Source organism: Mauremys reevesii, linkage group 12 (assembly GCF_016161935.1).
Source record: "Mauremys reevesii isolate NIE-2019 linkage group 12, ASM1616193v1, whole genome shotgun sequence".
NCBI lineage: Eukaryota > Metazoa > Chordata > Testudines > Geoemydidae > Mauremys > Mauremys reevesii.
This window is the reverse complement of record NC_052634.1, coordinates 25,059,227-25,077,922: the sequence shown is the minus strand read 5'-3', so window position 1 is coordinate 25,077,922 and position 18,696 is coordinate 25,059,227. Positions and strand designations below refer to the sequence as shown.

General features: G+C 57.6%; 5 non-coding genes across 5 annotated transcripts; 4 read left to right on the top strand and 1 right to left on the bottom strand.

Annotated features, from left to right (window-relative positions):
* The first annotated feature begins 3,091 nt into the window (after positions 1 to 3,091).
* TRNAI-AAU lies at positions 3,092 to 3,165 on the top strand. Its single transcript has one exon. It is a non-coding gene; the product is annotated as a tRNA-Ile (tRNA).
* A 3,318-nt stretch (positions 3,166 to 6,483) lies between these two features.
* Positions 6,484 to 6,556, bottom strand: TRNAR-CCU. The gene has a single exon. It is a non-coding gene; the product is annotated as a tRNA-Arg (tRNA).
* Positions 6,557 to 11,838: 5,282 nt separating this feature from the next.
* Positions 11,839 to 11,920, top strand: TRNAS-UGA. Its single transcript has one exon. It is a non-coding gene; the product is annotated as a tRNA-Ser (tRNA).
* Positions 11,921 to 13,144: 1,224 nt separating this feature from the next.
* TRNAF-GAA lies at positions 13,145 to 13,217 on the top strand. Its single transcript has one exon. It is a non-coding gene; the product is annotated as a tRNA-Phe (tRNA).
* A 4,986-nt stretch (positions 13,218 to 18,203) lies between these two features.
* TRNAR-UCG lies at positions 18,204 to 18,276 on the top strand. The gene has a single exon. It is a non-coding gene; the product is annotated as a tRNA-Arg (tRNA).
* Positions 18,277 to 18,696: the final 420 nt, after the last annotated feature.

Here is an 18,696-nt window from a genome sequence, read left to right as displayed (position 1 = left end):
GAGACACCCACCCACCAGAGATCCTTAATGGTCTAGGGTGCACCCACACACCAGGGATTCTTATGGGTGGGAGGAATGGAGACAGCCAGACACACTGAGATCACTTCCTCCCAGGAGCCTGGGCCAGACAGGGAGACACAGTCCCCCTTTACAGATCTGCCAGACAACCTTCCTCCCACTCCCTCCACACAATGTTCTTATCTGGAGGTGAAGCCAGGGAAACCACATGGAGGACTCTTATCTGGGGAACTGGGGGGACCCACTTACCACCAGAGATTCTTAAGGGCAGGAGGAACAGGGACTCCCACCTCTGCAGCATGGGGGTGGGTCGCCTGCTGGGATCATCGGGGCATATTTCACCTCGTCAGTTCCCTGCCATTGCCTTGGGAGCCCCTTGTTCGCTGCCTCTGGTACCCAGTTTAGCCTCCTTCCTGAGGGCTGAAACGCTTTGATCTATCTAAGGTCTGTGGGATCAATATGTGTCATGGTGTAATTCTGTGTTATTCGGGGGTCAGACTAGCTGAGCTAATGGCCCCTTCTGCCCTTAAACGCCATGAGAACATTTCCCTGGTTTCTCCTTGCGCCTGACAGACACCACGATGAGGGGCCCAATAGAAGATCCTGGACACAGCTCTCTGGCTCTTACTTTACTTGGGGACGTCAGCGCTTTCCTAGCAAAGCTGCTGCTAAAGCGCTGGATTTGGGGAACGGTTCGGCTCCGATTCAGAGATCTGCCTGCAGGGTGTGGCCCTGCCACGAGGAGCGGGAAACGCAACCAGCAACGGGAGGCGTTGGTTGAGCTCCGGGCTGCCCCCGTGTGTCCAAAGCTTAGAACTGAGCAGCGGAGTTTAAAGCTGGCGCTGGGAGCGACCTGAACACATGGGGCACGAAGTCTCCTGCGTGTAACGCTTGTTGGGTGGGCAGCTGAGCGTAGCTGATTGCGGGAGTTCAGGGCTGCACCCCGGGGTGCTGAGCAGGTGTCTGTGCTCAGGTTGGCCTCACTATGATGGTTTCTGGGAAGTTTGGGGCCGCCAGTCTCCCTAAAGTGAGGGGAGCCAGGCCAGGAAAGGAGGCCGGCAAAACTCTGGTACGAATTGCCAGTGGCACTGACCCTGTGAAGAGCCGCTGCAGCCCCGCCAGGGAGAGCCGGTCTCTCTTTGTGCAGCCCCCTCCATTCCTCAGGATAAGGGTTGTCCTCAAAGATCTGTGCCCCGTGTTTTTACCTCCGTGTGAAGCGCGCAGAGCAAATAACCCTGAGCGCCTCAGCTCAGTTCCAGGCTCCACTTCCACTCGCTCAGGCAAGATGGTGCAGAGCAGGGCCGGCTTTAGGCCTATTCCACCAATTCCTCCGAATAGGGCCCCGCGCCTAAGAGGGCCCCACGTCCAGTGAGAATCCCTTCCCTGGATAGAGGCGCCTTTTTAATTTTTACTCACCTGGCGGCGCTCTGGGTCTTCGGCGGCACTTCAGCGGCAGGTCCTTCAGTGCCGCCAAAGACCTGGAGTGAGTGAAGGACCTGCTGCCGAAGACTCGGAGCATCACCCGGTGAGTACAAGCCCCGCACTTCCTAAAGCCAGCCCTGGTGCAGAGGAGCCCCTGGGTGGCTGTGGGCCTGGGGAGGATGGCTTTTGATTTTTCGGCCTGACCGCTACAGGCAGCAAGGCCAAAAGTCAGATGGCCGGCTCTCCCGTCCACCACGCTCATCAGGAGCCCTTAGTCGACAGGCTCGGAGAATGCGGGCAGCGTCCCCCACTACCTCTCGCATGCAAAGCGAGTGCTCTGCCGCTTGAGCTAATTCCCCACAGCTGGCCTGACTCTCAGACACCGGGCAAAAAAAGGCAAGGGCACTGTGGCCTTAAGCAGAACACAGCCTGAAATGGGGAGGAGGGCACTACCCAGAGCTGGGGAAGGGGGTCCGAGTCCCAGCCACGCTCTTTGGCACAAACACCAACGCTCCCTCCCTGGAGTGTGTCTGGGGTGAGAGTTAGCCCTTGAAACAAGCACCAAGCTTCAGAAGACAACGCAGGGATAGATCACTTGACGATTGCCTGCTCTGGCCATTGCCTCTGAAGCGCCTGGCATCGGTTACTGTCAGAAGACGGGATAGTGGCCTAGATGGACCATCGGTCTCACCCGGAGGGCCGTTCTTATCTTCACCACTTTCCTCTAACCCAAGCAAAGCCAGGAGCAGGCCCAGCTCAGCAACTCTAGCAGACTCCCTGGCCCCTGGCCCAGCATACAGCAAAACGACCCTGCCTCCGCCAGGATAGACAGCCACCGACTCCCTCTTCCAGACCAACGCAGCCCTTCCCCGCTTTGGCTGTCTCCAAGCTGTCTGCGTGCTCTGCTCTGCTCCACGGCTGCCATGCTGCCTGAGATCAGGAGGCTGCGAGGTCTCACGGTCTCAGCTGAACTGGTATCGCATGCCACTCCGCCCATCTCCTCATTCTCTTCATGGACCCCTGGGATGTGAGTAATTCTGTATTTGAGTGGCTCTCCCTCCCGGCCAATGAGCTTGGCGTAGACTAGCAGGGAGGGAGGAGGAAAGGGATTGTGCTCCAGTGAGAGCTCAGAAAGAAAGGTGCAGGTCCCCCACTAGAGCCCAGCCCAGCAGAGCACAGCAGAGCACAGCAGGCTGGAGAATGTGTGTCTGGGTCTGACGACTTCTCCCATGCTCTTCCATTTGAGCTAACTTCCCCCAGCTGTCTCTAGCCTCCCAGTCAGCGCAAGGGGGAGAAGGGCCGGGGAGGAAGAGCTTTGTGCTCCGCAAGGGCTGGCTTTTTGGGAGGCCAAGCGGGGAGAGGGATGGAGGCCACTGGAGGAGCTGAGCCGGCTGACTGTCCATGGCTTCCAAAAGAAGGGCAAGAGAAGGTCCCGCGGCTGCCTTGCCGCTGGTGAATGCAGGCATTGATCCTGCTGCCTCTCGCATGCGAAGCAAGCGCTCTACCACTTGAGCTAATTCCCCTATCTTGATAGGTGATGTCTTGATCCATCCATTCAATAACGGAGGCCACATCGTTCCCCGCGCCAGCCAGTGACTCCTTCCAAAAGGGTCAGGCAAGGCAGGGCTTGCCGGCAGCCAAGCTTGCCGTCGGCCGGCTAGCTCAGTTGGTTAGAGCGTGGTGCTAATAACGCCAAGGTCATGGGTTCAAGCCCTATGCTGGCCACTCCGGGAGGGAGAGGGTGGCTTCTGCTCTTTTGGCTGACTGCTAGGGGTGGCAGAGGCCAAAACCAGGTGGGCCGGGAGCGGGCAAGAGCCCTGCTGGGCGCAGGCGCCGGGGCAGGACCAAGCTCCTGACACCTCCTTGGGCTCCCCTCCCTGGGCTCCTCGCTCCAGCTGCTGCCTGAAAGGAACTTGGAGACGGGTGAGCCCGGCCGGCTGCCTTCCAGGCTCATAGGAGGCCAGGCTTGAGCTGCCCGCCCGCGAAGCCAAAATCGCAGGCCTGCCGGATCTCCCCCATTGTCCACAGGGGGTTGACCTGATGGCCCGAATTCTTGCCGGCCGCCAGCTCCACCCAAATTTACCCGACGCCGGATCACGCTCCCCAGCCCAAGCCACAGAGGAAGGCTTAATACTCGGCACCCCAACCTAGGGGAGAGGCTTCACACTCCGCCGGCACAGGGTGACCTTTGGGACTTCCCTGGACACCATCCTCCCACAGCCAGACCCCCCAAGCCCATACTCAAGCCCACCCCTCTGACAGGAAGGAGCAGGAGGACCACTCCGCCCAGGGGCACCACCACTCGAAGTCAGCTTCACTTGCTTTCTCTTCTACCCCTTTCCTCCCAAGTTATGCGTGCCTCACGGGAGCCGGCACTGGGAAGACGCAGGCACGGCACTCTGACTGGCGGAAGCCAAATGCCCACACCGAGAGTTTAGCACGGGCTCTTGAGGCACTGGAGGAACCCCATGCAGACGCACTGACGGAGCTAAGCTTTACGGCCAAGGGCCCTACCTGTGCAGAAAACCAACTTGCTTGTGAAAAGACTCCTCTTTCGGCTCCCCTTCCAAACTTCCAAATGCCTCCAAATGGGAAAACACACACAGACTGGGGCCAGGTGAAAAAGGGGAGAGGCCAAATCTCCAAGTTAGCCGCACTGACAGGCCAGGCAGTATAATGAGGGAGTCACCAGGCCAGGGGGTCCCATCCTCCATGGGAGCTGGAACTGCCTGGGCCAGAGTGGGGCAGAGCTAAGGAGAGAGCAGGAGCCTGAGAAGAGCCGGGGAGCAGAGCTGCACAGGTGTAGTGCCAGAAACTGCTCCCTGTAGGACTTTGCTACCTGTAGCAGTTACTGAGACCTGAGGTTGTTCTTATTTGCTGACTTGTCCTAATTGGCTAAAACTTGACAGTGGTGGGTGATGGAAGCATAAAGGCTTCATCCTCCAAACGACCCTGCCTGGTGCACATCTGTATCTATTACCTCTTAATACCGAATTGTAAAAAATAGAGTGAGGTCATTTAAACATCATTTATTTTGCAGCTTCATTTAGGCTGTGGCTACACTTAGCACCTCAAAGCACTGCCGCGGCAGCGCTTTGAAGCGCTAAGTGTAGTCAAAGCACCAGTGCTGGGAGAGAGCTCTCCCAGCGCTGTCCGTACTCCACCTCCCTGTGCGGAATAACGGACAGCGCTGGGAGCGCGGCTCCCAGCGCTGGGGCTTTGACCACACTGGCGCTTTGCAGCGCCACAATATGCAGCGCTGGAGAGGGTGTGTTTTCACACCCTGCTGCAGCGCTGCAAATTTGCAAGTGTAGCCATGGCCTTACTGTGCTAACAATGTAGCATCCTGACACCGATACTTCTGCCCACATGCCCTGTGGGTTGGATTCATTTTAGTGGGACACGGGACATGTGGAGGATAATTTAAACTCTTAATTTCCTTAGGGTTTCCCTTTAATATACTTCTATGCTGGTGCAATTTCTGACCATTGCACGTCTATTGTATTTATTACAATAGCACAAGTAGTCACACAAGTGACATAGTCTAAGGGCTTGGCTACACTTGCAAGTTAGAGCCCATTAAAGCAGCCCCGGGCGCCCTAACTCCTGAGGTGTCCACACTCGCAAGGCACATGGAGCACCTGGGCTCTGTAGGTGGAGCGCTCCTGGTAATCCACCTCCATGAGAAGTATAAAGCTTGCTGAGCCTTGCTGAAATACCCGGGCATCAGTGTGGATGATGTGTTGCATCACTGCACTGTGTTTGGCCTCAGGAAATGTCCCATAATCCCCTGAAGTCAAGTGCCCACTCTGGTCATTGTTTTGAAATCGGCTGCAGGCATGCGGATATCCCCTTTCAAAGCTCCGTTTCTGACAGCTGGCTGCTTATCTGCTCTGGGACAAAGCAACCATTAGTGTGGAATGCTGCTGTTGTGAGTGTGTATGAGGGGAGGTGGGGGTCTGCTGCTGTCCAAACACACAAGACAGCATGCTGACACACTCTCAGCCCCCCAACCACACTGTCGCTCCCCCCACGTACACACAACACACTCCCCGTCACACTCCACCCCCGCCCCCCATTTGAAAAGCACGTTGCAGCCACTTGCACACTGGGATAGCTAACACACTGCACTGCTCTCTGTGGCATTGCAAGAGCTGCTAGTGTGGCCACTCCAGTGCGCTTGCAGCTGTCAGTGTGAACACACGGCAGCGGTTTCCCTGCTGTGGTTTAACTCCCAGCACTCTACCTCTGCAAGTGTAGCCAAGCCCTAAATTTCCCAAACCAACCGAACTCAGAAACTGCCCTCCACCACCACATGCAGGGAGTAGGGGCACCGTGGAGCACATGCCGCACTTACTGGCTCAGCCTTGTGCATGCTGGGGTGGCCACCTCCCCATTGATGAGACCTGGTCCCACCATCTCCGCAGAGCTCCAGTCTGCCCTGCTGCCATCCCTGTCTGTGTTGTCTTCTCTAGCAGTTGACTGGAAGGTGAGCACTGGCCGCATGCCATGTAGCTGTGTTGTCTCGAAGGGCGAAAGCAGAAGGAATGGTGCCTTCATAGCCCACCTAATATTCCATAACATAGTTAAGGAAAATATTTCTCAATGAATTCTCAGTAAAAGATCAGAAGCAGCCAGTGTCCGCATCAGTCTATGAGCATTGGTATTTTCTTGAAATTTGTCAGACCAACCTAACTAACACCTAACACCCATTTGAAGTTCTTCTTTTCACACTGTTGCTCATTCTCAGGGTCTGCTTTGTCTCCAGACAGATCCATTCTCTTTCAGGACAGCCTTGCTCTTTCTGTCTGTGTCACTCACTGAGGTGTCGGAGTAAACACTCCCCTTCCTTCTATTCTCAGACAAACACTAGTATTAAGTGTTTGCTACTGATGGGTCTAGAAAGCATTTGTTAAGTGGAAGATGCTGTTTCTCAGAGATTGCTCCCAAGATCCAGCACTTTGGGTTCAAATGTCTCCCAGTTTCCTTGGTGAAAATAACACCAAGGCTTTGTTGCAATATACAAGAAGGAAGGAGTTTTGCCACCCCAGATGGGACTTGAACCCACAATTTCTGGCTTAGGAAGCCAATGCCTTAGCCATTAGGCCACTGGGGCCCTGGAAAGCAGTAAAAAGAAGGATGGAAATTCCATCTTAGGATTGCACATTCCTCACATTCACTCAGAAGCCAAATACCCCATTTAATGGCCTTACAGAAACGTCTGCATCCCCTGGCAGCGAGGCAACTGGGCAGGTGGCTGACAGAGCTGAGCACCACCTTTCTGCCAGCCATCGTTAGAGAAGAACCCCACCCTAGAGTCACCCCTCCTCCTTCAGCACCTCCACGGCTGTGGCTCTGAGTGGCAGTAGGATGATTAGGGGGCGAATCCGGGGCTGGAAGGGGGGTAAGGTCGGCCTGTAAGGAGTAACCAGGTGGGGCTGACCCAGGGGGAGGCTGTGGGCTGCTGGTTGGTTGTTGGGATCCGAGCTCTAGTTCAAAGCTGCACAGTGACCTGACACCCAGGGATATAGGGCCGACATAGTGACCCCCTTACTGGCCTCGGTGAACCCCAAACCCTTGTTACTAAGGGCATTGAGGAGTCTCTGTCCCTTAATAACTTCTGGGAGCTCCCCAGCAGGCTGCGGGCGTCAGCCGCCTCCTGCCTCACAGGTTAGACTCTTGGTGCTGTGCCAGCTGCCCTCGCTTGCAGGCCCAGTGTAAGAAGAAGGAGGCCCGGTGCTGGCAGAAGAGGGTTTTGATTAATCGACCTCTGTGTGATGGGCACAGGACGCTTCCACTCAGTAGCATAGCTGGGGGGGAGCAGGGGGAGCAGCTAAGGGCGCCGGGTTCCTCCGGTGGGGGTGTGGAGCAGCCGTTCGTTTTCCTGTTCGCACTCCTCTGCGGTGTGAAAATCGGGGAGGGGAGGCAGAAGCCCCACTTCCCTCCCAAAATGACACCCAGTGGGGGAAGCCAGGACAACAGGGTGGGGCGGCAAGTGGTGGCCAGACTCTCACCGCCAGGGTCTAGTCTAGCTCAGGGTCCAGCTCAACCTCCTCCCCGCGCCACTGGCCCCCAGTCCCCTTCCACCACCAGGTCAACCCGGGCACTAGGGCAGGAATGGGGTGAGGCAGCAAGTCAAGCTGAGCAAGGCAGGCAAAAGCGAGTCTTGTCTTCATGGGCCGCTCACAATGACGTCCTTTTTGTGTGCAACTGCTGCAAAAACCTCCCAGACAGAGAAGTAACAGTGTTACCAGATTTGCCCCTTACTTTGGGGAATGCTCATTTATTCAGGTTACTTTTCTGGGGAAGGGTTTCTGTGATTCTGTCAATGTGCTGCTTGTGTCACTTTGTGTGTTCATTTGGAGCTCTACTCCTCCCTTCTACAAGTCCCCCGCCCCAATGGAGCTATCCTGCAGGACCTAGGTTCCCTAGGGCTGGGCCTAGTGGAGGTGGGTAAACAGTAGATGGGATCTATCTCAGTGTTACTGAGGCTTTTGATACAGTCCCATAGGATATTCTCACAAGCAAACGAGGGAAATGCGGGCTAGATGCAATCAGTGTCATGTGGGTGCACAGCTGGTTGAAAGCCCAGACTCCAAGAGCCCGTCTCCATGTCTGGCTGTCCAACGGAGAGGGTGCACCTAGTGGGTCCGGCAGAGATCAGTCCGGGGTCCGGTACTAGTCAATATTTTCATTACTGATTTGGAAAATGGAGTGGAGAGCAGGCTTCTAAAATTGGCAACTGACACCAAGCACTTTGGAGCACAGGATTGGAATTCAAAACACCCTTAACAAATTGGAGAATTGATCTTCTTGAGCCAAACTCCATGGCTGGGCCCCTCTCTCTAGACTGGGCTGAAGTGAAACCCCAGAGCCAAACACTCCTCCTCCTGGGCCGTGCGCTCCACCCTTGAATGGTCAGATGCTGCTTAGCGCTGTCAGAGCAGCTCTGGCTGGGGGATTCTCCCAGCACTCTCCACTAGCGGGAAAGTACTAAATCCCCAGCAATGGAACCCAGGAGTCCTAACTCCCAATCCCCTGGCCCAGTCACTCCAGCGGAGCACACTCCCTCTCAAAGGCAGGGGGAGCGGCCATGAGGGCTGCTTGTAATTGCCAGCTGTGGGAGGGAGTGTGCAGCAGTGGTTAGCGAAGGGGCCTAGAAAGAAGGACTGCTGGGTCCCACCCATCCTTCTGACACTTGGTGTGACCCTGAGCCACTAGCTTCCCCTCCCCAGGCCTGATTCTCATCAGTGGGGTTGGGGTCACAGTCCCGACAGCCCAGGGGGGTTGGGAGGCTCCAGGAAGGTGTGTAAAGTGCTGGGATGTCAGGATCCTGGAGGCGCTGTCACCCCTGCCCTAGGGCGGTGTTCTACACCCCCTGCTGCTGGCCAAGTTTCTCCTTTCCCTGGCAATGAGACAGACTCTTGTTTTCCCAGCCAGCCGATCGCCCAGTGCCATCACCCTGGCTGCTGGCTGGGCAGGGTAACTTCTCAGGTCACCACCCCCCTCTCCAGCCTGCCTTGGCTTGGAGAGTGAGGAGAAGGGCGAGGGACGACACTGAACATCCTCCATCCAGCGCTCCGTCACCAGAGCAAGTGAGTGGCATTAGGGCTCCTCGGTGGCGCCCCCTGTCTGTCTGGGGAGAGGCAGAAAGAGGGGGAGAGAATCTCTCCCAAAGGAGATTGGATTTGTAAACAGCCCCCACGAGCTCCTCACTCTCAGACCGGGAGGTGCTTCTCCAGAGCCGTCTCCAGTGTGTTTGGCAAGGTCCCAGCAATGGGGCTCCCAGCCCTTCCCTTGTGGGAGACTGTTCCCCAGGCTGAGAGTCTCTGAGCTGGGCCAGACCCGGGGAGCTGCTGAGCATGGAAATCGATGGGAACCGAGGGGGGCCTGGCCTTGCTATGCCGAGGGACTTTGAAGTGGGGAATGGTTTCCCAGGAGAAGTCCGGACTCCTGGGTTCTGTTCCTTCTCTAGCCTGGGCGGGGTTGTGGGGGGGAGGTGTGAGTGTGTCCTGGGCTGGCAGGAGGGAGCTGCTTGTCCAAAGTGACCGATGGTCTTTGTGACTGACCCCAGTGCTCGAAAAGGACGAGACTCCCCGGTTCTTGCAGCCCCAGGGATGAGGAGGGGGAACGTTGAGGGGGAGCAGATCATGCAATGAACTCCTGCCAATGTGTGTAGCTTGCACTCCCTGCACCCCTGTGGGGGGAGGAGGAGCTGCTCTGGCTGGGGCAGGGATGGGGAGAGACCAAACAGGCTGGTTAGTGAGAGACTGCCCTGACCCCAGACTCCCAGGCTCCTTAGGATGTTCAGGAAGAAGGCTCTGCCAGTGGCCCCAGAGCCTGAGGGAAGCAGCTGCCATCTTCCCCAGGAGCGGAGCGGCCCCTCCGTCCCCACTGGCGGGGAAGGAGCTCCCGGCCGGACCAGGAGGTGGAAGTTCCCAGCCTTCTGGAAGAGGAAACCTGCTCCCGGCGCAGGCGCTGAGGTGGGAGAGGCACCGGCCAGGCCAAAATGGAGCTGGGCCAGGATGCGGCTGGGCAGGCAGGACCCAGCCCAGGAGCAGAACCGGGCAGGGTGGCTCCAGGGCTTGTTGTGTGGGCAGCAGCGGCCCCAGGAGCCCAGCCCCCATTTCCAGCAGGAGGCATCGCCCTGCCCGGTCAGTGGGACCTTCCAGCCTTCCCAGGGCAGGAGGTGGAGGATCCCTCTCCCAGCCCCAGCAGCTCGGCCCGCTCCCCTTGGGACAGCAGCAGCGCCTGCGACTCGGACAGCAGCGAGGCCGACGGATGCTTCTGCTTTGTTCCAGGTGAGGAGCCAGGCTGGGCTCAGGGAGGGGTGAGGAGGGGGCTGTGAACACCCCAGGCCCAGGCCCTCGAGCAGTGCTATGGGGGTGGGTCCCCAGCTCAGGTGTCTGGCCTGAGCCACTGAACCCCACTGTCACTAGATGCTGCCACTGTAATCCTTGGTGCTCCATTGGGTGGGGGGTGGGAGGCACCTCCCAGGGAGTCCAGGGCAGTGGGGGGGGGTGTCTCTTTGCTGTGGACTCCTGAAGGAGTTGGGGGCTGACGACACTGAGGCTACTTGGAATCAAATACATTTGAGATACAAATACATAGCCCATGTTCATAACTTCAGCTACAAAAATGGTGCACACATCCAGCCAGCGTCATTATCACCAGCAAATCATAACCTTGTCCTAGACACCTCACACGCCAACCTTTGCACAATGTTTCCTGCACATAGATAACAGTGGTGGCAACAATGATCTCTACGGTCCCAGTTCATATTAATAATGTCACAGCAGGCTATAGAGAAGTGGGAGGGAGGCGTCTTCCAGCCGTCGTGTCTCGTCCGTTTCTCCCTTGCCGCTTGGGCCGAGGTGGGAAGGGAGCGAAACGTGCCCGGCTGAAGGTTTTGTGCTCGGCCTTGAGGATTAAGCCCGACCCCCTGGCATGGCTAGGTCAGGGTTGTCCTGGGCTCTGGCGGGGGGAGGGCTCAGCTGGGAGAAGGGGCAGACGAGGGGATTTTGTCTCTGATAGATAAGGGCTTTGTCAGCAGGAAGCTGCAGGTCACATGCTGGGGGTGACAATGGGGTTTGAGCTGGGGCAGCAGCAGCAGGGAAGCAACGTGTGTGTGTGGGGTGGGGGGATTCACTTGGTAAAAATGAACCTGCCAAGCTGCTCCCTCTGCTGGAGCAAAAGCCTCTCATTTATCTCCTCAACTCCCCTCCATGAAAATCTCCACCCTCCCCCAGTGCTGAGAGACCCCCTCACTCCCATGGAGATTTGTAATTGTTCTAACTCTTCCTTGGCCTTGTCCAAATAGTTTTTCCAGAAAAATGATCAAGGACATTTCAAAAGAGAAAAACAAAACAAACCAGAGAAAGCCCCACCGCACCCAGTTTGGGGCTTAATTTTTCTACTGTAATTTTGAGACAATAAAACTCACCCCTCTATTGGCCAGAAACCAAAGCCAGACCTCCTCCGCCGTAGCTGTGACTTCTGCGACCGAACCACCAATGCGCTGACTCCTCTTGTGAGACATTTCTCTGCACTGCTGCTAATCCAGTTACTGACTCCAGGAAACATTTTCCTTAGCCTGGCTCCATGTGTCACTGGTTTCTATAGCAAAAGCCAGTCCCTGGCCCTGTGGTCCAGACATCCTCATTCACATCAAGCTTCAAGTTGAGAATCATTTCCCCTTCCCGCTCTGTGGGAGGGGAGACTTTTAAACGCGCTCTCTGTGCGACTGCACATGGCTAAGCAAAGAGAATAAACCCCCAATCCCCCCTGTGCTTTGGGAGCCAGGTTTGCGGTGGGAATTCTGTAGTTCAGATGACTTCACGCCTGGGCATTGTGATTCTTTACCAGTTTCTCTGGCATTGGGGTAGCTTTGTGCTCACAGCTGTGATGGCCGAGTGGTTAAGGCGTTGGAGTTGAAATCCAATAGGGTTCCCCTGCTCAGGTTCAAATCCTGCTCACAGCGAGGCTGGAGTTTTAGCCAGTCCCTCACCCGGGCAATACCTCTGTCCAACCCCCTGAGACACTCTCAATTCTCTCCCCACCCCAAGTAAATCCTGTTCTGCTCCTTTCATAGAGATCCCTGGGACACCCCCTCACACTGTGTCCCTGAGGGGTCAGGCAAACTCTCAGCAACTGAAGCCTCTGCCACTCACCTGGTGCCCCATAGATCAGCCATAGCCCTGGTTCTGCTCCTCTCTCTAGAGTGTGAAAGGAGCCAAGTCAGCGACTCCATGGGAGCTACGGGGCTGCAGAACCAACAGAGAAAAAATAGGTGCTCAGCACCCGCTGGCAGCCAGCTCCCCCCCCCCCCCACTACAGGCCTTGCTGACAAGCTCCTCCTCTTCCCCTTCAGCACCTCCCACTTGCCAGAGATCAGCTGTTCAGTGGGGTGCAGGAGGGGCTGGGTGGGGAGGGGGAGGAGCAGGGAGAGGAAGAGGTGGGGGAGGGAGAGGAATGGGGCAGGAAGGTGCAGGCTGGGAAGAGATTGGACAGGGGTGGGAGCTTGGGGGAAGGGGTGGAGTGGGGGCAGGGCCTTGGAAGGAAGGGGAGGAGTTGTTGCGGGTGGCCCTGATGGGAAGCACTAACTATCACAGTGACAATAGAAGTGACCAGCATTGCGGGGGAGGCTGAGGGAGATCCGCACTCACCAGGTCTCTTCTCTCCCCCACGGTGAGCCAGACACTGCTCTCTCCTGGCTCTCACTCTAGCAGCTGGACGCCAAGGAGCCATTTCCCCACAGGAAGTGCATCGAGTGCCCCTGTGGTGCTGGGGGGCTGGCGCCGCTGCTGCCTGTGGGGCTGGCAGGGGGGCTGATGTCTGCACAGACTCTCAGCTGCCAGGCCGGAGGGGGCACTTGGGACCTTACCAGACTGGCTCAGTGAAGACGGGGGGTTGACAGAGCAATACAGACGCTCTCCAGAGCACGGAGCAGCAGCCGCCCATGCAGCCAGGCAATGAGCATTTCCCACAGCCTGAAGCCGAGGGGGAGGCAGCAGCTGCTGTTCCAGCTCCTCGGGGACAGGCCCTGTCAGCCAACAGCCACTTCTTACTCCCCACAGCTAAGGGCGCCGGGTTCCTCCGGTGGGGGTGTGGAGCAGCCGTTCGTTTTCCTGTCCTTTTTGTGTGCAACTGCTGACAAAAACATCCCACACAGAGAAGCAACAGGCCAAAATACTTCAATGCAGCTGCCAAAGTAGCTCAGTTGGGAGAGCGTTAGACTGAAGATCTAAAGGTCCCTGGTTCAATCCCGGGCTTTGGCAGACCATTTCATCCCTCTTTGTGCAGGGGTGGCTTGTTTTCTGGGAGCACAGCAGTGTCTGCACCCAAGGTGAGTCCCTGAGCTTGGGCTCTGCAGTAGGAAAACACAGAATGGGCTTCTGCCCCTAGTTGGCCCACCTGACCTTTAACAAGGAGAGATGGGAGCTGTCTTTCCCAACATGGCAGGGAGAGAGTGAGGCAGGGTGACCCTCAGGAATGGTGCCAGAGGGCTGCTGGGCAGTGACAGGCAGGGATTGGGGATGGAAGCTCCTCTGTGCAGCTGAGCAAGGGCAGTACCAGGGAAGGGGCATCTGTAAAAGTGACCCAGCAACAACCTCTCCTCCTCTTGGCAAACTCCCATGCCAAACACCCACTGAAGGTCACCAGCATGCGGGGCGGCTGCTGATGCTCTGTGGCCAAGGTAACAAGATGGTAGCAAAGCAGGGCCAGCTCCCATGGTAGGGCCTCTTACCGTTCCCACTCTCCATGCTCACTTTTGCAGTGGGGCAGGAGATTTTACCCCAAGAGGCTTTTCCCCAGCTGGCGAGAAGCAGAGAAACACCCAGGCTTCGAAGACGCTATGTAGCAACCCCCTCCAGCACAGGGACAGGAGCACACGCTAGCCCGGGCAGCCGCCCACTTTCTTTGGCAAGTCAGGAAGGGCAAAGGCGAGACTGGAAGCACCTGGGGCTCATGCCCCAGCCTTTGTGACGCCCAACCCCCAACTCCTTCCCGGGGCTCTAGCTGAAGCCAGAGCATTGGCCTGAGCGGCTAAGAAGAGGTTCCAGCCCTGAAGGGAGCAGGACGTTCAGCACAACGGTAAAACTGCAGCAACACAACCACCAAAGGACTCGACCCCTCAATCTTCTGATCCACACTCAGACGCCTTATCCATTAGGTCACATGGGAAAAGGCTACTCCAAGCACTTCTTTGGAAAAGGCGGATATTGTTCTTCTCAGGTCATCTGCTGAGGGGGGCCGAGACTCTTTGGGCACAAGAAGTCGAGTTCCCAGTGACACGTGAGACTTAATTCTCTGGAGCCAGGTGCAGGGTTTTGGCAGGGAGGCTCAGGCATGGGGGATTGGGGTGCAGCGGACGGACCGGCTGTCTAGGTGTGGAGATTTAGTCGCACTGAGGCACAGGAGGGAGGAGGAGGAGGAATCCTGCTGACAGGCAGTGGCTGTGCAGAAAAAGGGGAGGGGTTCCTGGGACTTTTTTGGCCTCTCTTTTGCCTGCCTGCTCGCTCTTGTGGTGAACGGTGAAGCTGTTTCTTACCAAGCCCAGGTAGCTCAGTTGGTAGAGCATCAGGTTCTTAATCTAAGGGCCTGAGTTCAAGCCCTTGTTTGGGCGCTCAGCTTTTAAGTTGCCAGGAGCCAAATGATTCCTCATTCTGTCCACCAGCCACATGCGGATTCCCAGAAGCCTTGGCCATTTCCTGGAAAGGTTCCTTTCCTCAGGAATCAGGAGAGAGGCCACATCCACAGGAGCAGGTGTAGAAAGCGCAGTCTTTGGCTGCCAGGAAGTGCTGTGCCAACATTGTGTTCTCTACAATGGCGCTTAGATCAGGATAATTTACGTGGTCAGCCCCGCCAGTTCCAGCCCCTCTGCCCAGGCAGCTCCCCCAGCCTGACACACACACCCAGCCCCTGCACCCGCCAACCCCAGGGCTCCTCAGCCCAGAGGGGAGCCCCCCGGCTGAGTGGGGAATCAGAACCCCCGAAATTACCCTGGGACCAGCATGATCTGCCTCCGCCCTGCTCTGCTCTGCATGTATTCGGAGTGAGTCAGTTTCCCTGTCCCAACATGTATCCCCCCATGTGTCTCTTCTCCTGCCCAGTTCCCTCTAAACCAGCCCATTTCCCCTGCACCCCAGGCTGGGTCTCTGCCAACCCCCTTCTCCCCTCCTGCCCCCAATATCTCCCTGCCCCTACAGGTCTATAGGGCTGGATCCCTCCCTCCCCCCTTCTCCCCTCAGTTCCCACCTCTGGGGGTCCAAGGAGATGGGTCTCTCCTCCCTCCATCCCCTCTCCTGCCCCCCCATATCCAGCTGCCTCTAGGGCTCTATGGAGCTGGGTCTTTCCCCCCATCTCCCCTCATCCCCTTCCCCAATATCTCCCTGCCCCAGGCTGTGACGTGCTATGACGTGTGCTGGGGCTGTGATGTGTGCTGGGGCCAGGGCCGGCTCCAGGGTTTTTGCCGCCCCAAGCAGCAGGAAAAAAAAATCTGCGCCACTTTCTTCTTCGGCAGCAATTCGGTGACAGGTCCTTTCCTCCAAGAGGGACCGAGGGACCCACTGCTGAATTGCTGCCAAAGAGCCCGATGTGCCGCCCCTTCCCCTGGGCTGCCCCAAGCACCTGCTTGCTGAGCTGGTGCCTGGAGCCGGCCCTGGCTGGGGCTGTGACGTGCTGTGACCTGCTCACTCACTTGAAACCAGCAGGACAGAAGGTGTCGCGTGTCCATGGGCAGGGCTATGCAGATGAGCAGTGTCTGGCGGCAAGACGGAGAGCAGCGAGAGGAACCGAAGGAGCCTGGCGGAGAGAATTCTCTGCGTGTGGACAGAATCCCACCAGTTTTCTCTGTGTTGGGGGGGGGCAGATTTCATGATGTCACAGTCCTTGGGGGAGGGGTTTGAATCATAACTCCAAAGTCGGAGAACAACTCCCCCCACTTCTGCTCAGTCTCCACTAGGGGGCTGGGCTGGGATCACTAGGGAGGAAGCACTGGCAAAAACAGTCTCCCCTATGGAACCCAGGAGTCCTGGCCCCCAGTCTCCCTGCTCTAGACCCCCTCCACTCCCAGAGCCAGGGATAGAACCCAGGGGTCCTGGTGCCCAGCCCCCTCCCTGCTCTGACCACTAGACCCCACTCCCCTCCCAGGGTGGTGCAGGGGTCACTGGGTCTGTGTCCCAGCTCTGCTAAGGGCCGTGACTGATTTCCCCAAAGTGCTTCCTTCTGAATCCAGCACATATGCCCCCCCTGCCCAGTCACTGCCCACCCCCGTGTGGGGGCACCAGCACTGTGCCGGGTCATGATGGGAAATTGTCCAAGCTGGCCCAGGAGAGACACGTGTGTCCTGCTGCCACCTGCTGGTGGGGCTGAGCCCGGCTCTGTGTGTGTTTGTGAGTGTGTGTGTGTGTGTGTGACACTGTTTGTAGCAATGTGTTGCTGGGCTAACCAGTAGGAAATGGCTTTGCAGGATTTTGTATTCTGCAGCCAGTGACACACACACAAAGGGACTCACACAATCCCAAGAACACTCACACACAACACACTCAGAGGGACATGCTAGCCCAACCCCCAAAGAGAGAAACAATCACCGCCCCCCCACACACACACCATAATATTCACAATTGTGCTCAGAGACACAACTGCATGCAGTTCACTCCCACTGCTCCAAATACAAGGACCTCCTGCCCCACATAGCATGTGCCAAGGCCTGTGGAACTCACTGCCACTGCACAGCTACCAATGAGAATGATCCCCTCATGCTGGATCATCTGCTTGGCCCCTGCCCCTCTCAGGGTGCGCTGTGTGGCGTGGCTGGGGGTTGTGCAATGGCCCAGCACCAGGCAACGCAGAACGGACACCACACACCCTGCCCTGCCTCACCTGAGCTGCTCTCCAGGTGCATCGGAGCCCAGTGCCCTGCACCTTGGCACTCCTGCCCCACAGGGGGTGAGCTGCAGCCCCACCACACTCCGCAGAGGGGAGAAGGGTCAGGCCAGCCAGCCCTTGTAAGATGGGGAAATCACCACTGGGTCGACGGTATGGGGGCTGTGACATACAGAGAAACGGTTGTCGCGCCGGCAGAGGGCAGCAGAGCATGCACACACACACACAATTGCAAACATACATGAACACATGCATGAATCCAGCCACATACACACAATTGCTAATATACACAAACACCTGCACAAATCCAGCCAACACCAACACAAGCCTGGGAGCCAGGGGAGCAGAGCAGGCTGGGGCCAGGTAACTCCACTTCCCGCAGGAAGTAGCCAGCCCCCCATGTCCCACGGTGGCCTGGGACCAGCCCCCCTCTGCTTCTCCCCATGGAGGCCTGGGGCCCCAGCCTGCTCTGCTCCCCTGGCTCCCAAACTTGCGGGGGGGAACCGCCCACAGCACTCGCCGGGCGTGGCTGGGAGCCAGGGGAGTGGCCCAGGCTGGGGCTGGGTCACTCCACTTACCATGCAGTGAGTGCAGGGGCGGGGGCCATGGGGAAGAGCCGGGCAGCCCCCCCGCAGCAGCTCCCCACCCCAGCTCACCTCCGCTCCGCCTTCTCCCCTGAGCTCGCCGGCGCCGCTCCACTTCTCCCACCTCCCAGGCTTGTGGTGCCAATCAGCTGTTTAGTGCTGCAAGCCTGGGAGGGGAGGAGAATCAGAGCGGGGGCGGCGTGCTCAGGGGAGAAGACGGAGCAGAGGTGAGTTGGGACACGGAGTGGTTCCCCTGCATGCCCCTCCCATTACTTGCTGCAGGCAGCCCCCCCCACATCCCCATCATGCCCCAGCTCACCTCCACTCCCCCGCCTCCCCTGAGTGCGATTTTTAGTGCCCCCAACCACTTGGCACCCTAGGCGGCCGACTAGTTCGCCTAGTGGTTGCACCGGCCCTGGCCACTGCCTGTCAGCAGGATTCCCCCTCCTCCTCCTCAGTGAGACTAAATCTCCGCACCTAGACAGCCGGTCCGTCCGCTGCACCCCAATCCCCCATGCCTGAGCCTCCCTGCCAAAGCCCTGCACCTGGCTCCAGAGAATTAAGTCTCACATCTCACTGGGAACTCGACTTCTTGTGCCCAGAGAGTCTCGGCCCCCCCTCAGTAGCTGACCCAAGAAACACAGTGTCTGCAAAAGCAGCAAAGAGTCGTGTGGCACCTTATAGACTAACAGATGTATTGGAGCATGAGCTTTCGTGGGTGAATCCCCACTTCGTCGGATGCATCAGTGTCTGCCTTTTCCAAAGAAGTGCCTGGAGGGCCTTTTCCTGTGTGACCACGTGGCCTAATGGATAAGGCGTCTGACTTCGGATCAGGCGATTGAGGGTTCGAGTCCCTTCGTGGTTGTGCTTGTGCCGTTTTACCTTTGTGCTGAAAGTCCTGCTCCCTTCAGGGCTGGAACCTCTTTTTGGCCGCTCAGGCCAATGCTCTGGCTGCAGCTAGAGCCCCAGGAAGGAGTTGGGGGTTGGGGGTCACAAAGGCTGGGGCATGAGCCCCAGGTGCTTCCAGTCTCGCCTTTGCCCTTCCTGACTTGCCAAAGAAAATGGGCGGCTGCCCGGGCTAGTGTGTGGAGCAGTTTCCCTCTTCCAAGTGTGCGCCTGTCCCTGTGCTTGAGGGGGTTGCTACATAGCACCTTGGGAGCCTGGGTGTTTCTCTGCTTCTTGCCAGCTGGGGAAAAGCCTCTTGGGGAAAAATCTCCTGCCCCACTCCCAAAGTGAGCACCTGGAGTGGGAATGGTAAGAGGCCCCACCAGGGGGGCTGGCCCTG